This window comes from Apis dorsata, unplaced genomic scaffold (genome assembly GCF_000469605.1).
Source record: "Apis dorsata unplaced genomic scaffold, Apis dorsata 1.3 scaffold_246, whole genome shotgun sequence".
NCBI lineage: Eukaryota > Metazoa > Arthropoda > Insecta > Hymenoptera > Apidae > Apis > Apis dorsata.
Genome location: NW_006263525.1, coordinates 73,332 through 78,229, shown reverse-complemented (window position 1 = coordinate 78,229; position 4,898 = coordinate 73,332). Strand labels below are relative to the sequence as shown.

General features: G+C 36.4%; 1 protein-coding gene across 1 annotated transcript in view; it reads left to right on the top strand.

Moving 5' to 3' along the window:
* The window catches only part of LOC102671710, an 88,853-nt gene that overhangs the window by 18,446 nt on the left and 65,509 nt on the right, over positions 1–4,898 (top strand). The gene's annotated exons all lie outside the window — the stretch shown is intronic.

The following is a 4,898-nucleotide window of genomic DNA, read 5'->3' as shown; positions in this document are numbered from 1 at the left end:
AAAAAAAAAAAAAAAAAAAAAAATCGATACGTTACAATTAAAATTCAAAATATCACAAACTGGATTCGAAGTCATAATCGTGTTCGTTCTCTCTCGAAACTTTCGAAACTCTTTTAAACCGAAAAGGAGAAGACGCGAAAATTGCGAACGAGCAACAAACTCGCAAGCAAGATCCTGGCGAAATCCTTTACGATTTCCGGGGCAAACGCTATGGAGAAGCAGCGTCTTACGAAGACGCATAAATTCTCAACTAGATCCCAGATAATCCTTTACACTCCCTTTTAATCCGTTCGCGGTCCTCCGAGTTGCTCACATTCGAAATTGTGGTCGAAATTGCTCCGTCTGAAGCGGAATGATGCACGACGGGATCTCGTTCGCCCTGTTTCTGACGTGCCCAACCCTTCCCCCTCCTCCCCTATAAACCATCGTGACAAAAACAAACGGGGGTAACGAGTGGAAAAATTCGGAAATACACCGACCGAGAGTAATCTAGCATGATTTATTATACGCGATTTTTCCTACGCTGGAGACTGATCCAGACGCGTTAAAATTATTTATTTCCTATCGATGCTTTCCACCACTTTTTGTCCCAGGCGATCGATCGAACGAAGTGTAAATTTTTCGAAGTTTGGAAGTCGGTTGTTTTTCTTACGATTGATCGAAGAAATGAGAATATTCGTTTCGAAGATTTCTCTAGAAAAGAAAAACATTGGTCGCCGTTCAAGTGTGGAAATTCGATCAAGTTTTTAAAGGAAGGATTGTTTTTCGGAGGATCTGAGATCCAGAGAAATCGTAAATGTAACGGGGGAATAAAAATCTTATTCAAAGAGAGAAAAGTTAAAGCAAAAGTATGAGATTTCATGAAGTCATTTCCGGACCAAGTTTCACAGTCGAAACATTTTATTTTATTTTATTTTTTTTCTTTTTTCTTTCGTATCTCTCCGATTATCCTTTCCGCCTATTCGTCTCCGGGTCTTTTATCCTGTTCTTGTAAATATAAGAAAGAGGAAGAAGTTTAAAAAGGTGTTCTCTGGTAACTGTTGGGAAGAGAGTTACCCGCACAACTTGAAGGGAAATTTCATCGGAGTTATTTGAATTTTTGCCCAGCCTTCGTGGCGTTGGAACGTGAAAAATTCTTAGGACAATTTTCACCCAATGTCCAAATCCCTTCAAACTTTCCTCGCATCGCTTTTCGAGATAATTTCACGTTTCAAACTTTCTCTCGGATATTTAATCCTCCCTCGAGGAAAAGAAATGGCATTCTTTTCCTTTTTCTCCGTTATTTAATTCTCCATTGTCAAAAGGTTGATTATTACGCCTCTCTTCCATCTTTCTCTTCCTTCTCTCGTCAAGTTTCATCGTTCAGATTCTCGATGTGTTGTCCTACAATTTTCAAACGTTGTTGTTTCGCGCCACATGGCGCGTACCGTTCGATAAGTCGGAGGAAAGGGTTGCCGAAACTCGTTTCAACGCCACTCGAGCAACACGCGTACCATGTTCCAAGTGGTTGTCGAGGAAATAGCCTATTATTTGTAACGAATACAGGAGATAAAATTGTTTAGGGGTGGAGATTGCGAGGGGTCAGATCCGATTATATTATTCGATAATAATTCTTCCGTTTCTTCATTAAACTTACACCCTCTGATATTTGTAAAATATTCCAGAATCTATTATACATCGTTTAATCGAAATAATATAACGATCATGAATAGAAATAGCAATTATAATTGGTATAGTTTGGCACATATTGTTGCATACTTAATCGATAATTGTTGATTGAATTTGATTTGTGTGAATGCAAATGAATGCAATAATGGAGAGTGTAAATTTCACGATTAAATTAGCTGTTTAATTTTATACAATACAGCGATAAAATAAATTATTGATTAGAAAAATTTCAAATAACTTTTTCACTGTACAAAATGATAGAAAAACATTAACATGGTATATATATATTATCTACCATTGTTAGATTTTTATAAAAAGGAAAAATGTGTAAGAAAGACTAGGGCGAACGTTTTTCGCGAACTAACGACCCGTGAAAGTGAATTGAAAGGGAGAACAGGTGAGAGAGCTTAGGAGGCCCTTGAGAGAACAATCCCGGTTGACATTGCCCCGTCTGAATTTTTAGCGAAATGCTAATGCAACGATATTGCCAATTACGTGCACAGTTTCCCGTGGAAAATTTCGTTTTTCTTGTTAACTTTCTCTTTTCTTAGAATTGCTTCCGGAAATGGAGCGGACATTGCGCGATTCAATTAATTCTCGTTTCCATTTTTCCATGTATTTTAATTTTCCATAAAATTAAAATTAATATATCAATTTGTACTTACAAAATCATATAAAATCGTTGGAAAATTCAAAGTTTTCAAGTTTTTTATCAATTCTTGTGTAATTAAAAAAGAAAATATATCTAGTTTCGAAAAATGAGAAACGAAAAAATATCTGGTGGCCATTTCACGAAGGCGAAATGCATTTTACACGTTGGAAACGCATTTCTTCGCCTCCCCTCATTCATGGCGCGCGAAACAACGGAATAAACAAGCAATAACGAGGAGGGTTTCATTCCAAGGCGACAAGAAAGGTTTCGTCTCTGCTTCTCGCCTAGAGAGAGCTTCCTCTGGCTCCGATATTTTATTCGAAGATAAATACCGCGTTGCACCTCCTCCTTTGAATTCTCTTCCGTTTCCTGTTGGAAGAGCTCTCGGAATGTCACTTCTAAACTCGAATATTTCTCTTCTCTAAGAGACGAGGGAAATATTCTCCCTTTGAGAAGGAAAGCGCGGAACGGATTAATTGAAAACGAAACTACGAAACGGATATCGAAGATTGGCTTCGTTTGAATTATTTCGAGCGAAAAATGAAACGAATGGGCCTAAAATCTAAAAATCACAAGATCGAAACAAAAATCCATTACAATATTTATTTCTCAATAAGATTCAAATTTCTATCTTAATAACGCTATAAATATTATTATCAGCGATAATAAAAAGAAATAAAGAATTAAGAGACCCTAAATAGACATCGTAGGAACAAATATACCTGAAAAGATCGTTCGAAACGAGGAAGAAGGGTAACCGAATTCCAGATCTCGTTTCCCTCTCGATTTCTCCAATTTCCACCTACACATCTTGGCAACAGGTTGAATCTTCGACAATCCCTCCCCTCCTTCCACTGTCCCTTTCTTTCGCCAAGAACAACCGACTTTCACCTCGAACATTCCATTTCCATGTTATTTCCACACAGGGACGAAATATAAAAAATACTCGTCACGAAATAATCACGAATCGAATAAACGAGTGGAACAGATCGTGTTCCAGATCTTTCGAATATCGTTACCACGAATAGAATATCTTTTTTCCTGCGCGTACCTGCGTGTCTCGAGATCATCTCCCTCGAATTGGACGAATCGTCGTCACCGGTGCGATTTGCCTTCGGTCCATTTGCAATCGGAAACGGCCTTAACTTTCCCGTCGTTTGCGGCAATGCGTTCCATTAACCTAACGGCGAGGGTCGGTTGGGCGAGCGAAACGGGAAGGGAAAGTGAACGGTAAGGGAGGAGGGTTGAGCTTTAAGAAGAGCCGGAATCGCCTTCACGGTAGACTTGGTCCCAAGACTTTCGTCGGAAGAACGGATTCTTCGGTTTTCTTTCCTCTGTTCGAGAAACCAATCATATTCTTTTTCTTTCTCTCTTGTCGATTTGTGTAGAAGTTGGATGAAAGATTTTTGAACTTTCGAGAACGTAGAAATTGATATTTCTTTTGGTTGGAGGGAAAGTCGAAAAAGTTGTTGAAGCTAAACTTTTTTAATTGGGATTGACGGTGAAGTTTCGATGAAATTCGTTTATTTATTTCTTTTTTTATATTGAAGTTGTGGAACAATTGTAACATAAAATAAAGAAATAAAACGAATAAGTAAACGAATTTGCTAAATATATTTTTCTAAAGCAGAATGTAAAAAAAAAAATGTAACCAATAAACCTTGAAGAAGTTAGAAGATAAAAGTTAAATTTGCACGATTGCCTATTCTCGATCGTTATCGTCGAATGAAAAGAAAAAAAAAAAAAATAAAGAAAGAAAGAAAGTTTCCTTTGAGATCGTAGATATCCGTGAAAATTGGGTCACACCGGGCTGGGAAACAAATTTCCCTTATCCGAAAAGGCTGGCTCTGTTGTTTTCCGTGCTTTAAACCGAGTTTATGGACAAGCTTGAAATTCGACTGGATCCGAATGGCCGTTTCACGCACGAGTTCTGGCCGATATCACGGAAAAATGAACTTACGAACGGTGAAATGGACCGGCGAAATGGAAAGGAAGGAACTGGAAGGTATAGGGGATAGATAAGATACGTAACCATTTGCACCGAAACATGCTACCAGGATTGTAAATGCGAGAGGGAAAGTGGTCGAATGTGGTTTTTAAAAAAAGATTCCTTCCTTATTTCTTTCTTTTTTTTTTTTTTTATTTCATCAGTCTTGTTAGACGAAACATATGTTAATTGTTAAATTCATAAAATCTTTTAATTGTTGTACTTCAAGAGGAAGTCTATGATAAATGTAATAAAATATTTATATATTTGAGAACTTTGAAGAACTTTAAAAGAATTAAATAATATTTTTAAATAAAAATATTGCAATAAATTTAATTACACAAATTCCTGTTATTTAATAAAATGTAAATGTAATTTTAATTAATGTCTCTCTGTACTTGTTTCTATTTTTATTAGCAAAAATTTTTCATTCTCTGTTCCATCAGAATTTCAAAGACAATTATCATTCTTCTGGATATATCTGCTGTTCATTGAATTTAAAAATTACAAATTACAAGAAGATAAACGACATACATATTTTCAACGAAAACTTTTTCAAGAAATTACAAATACGTATTAAATAGAATAGAA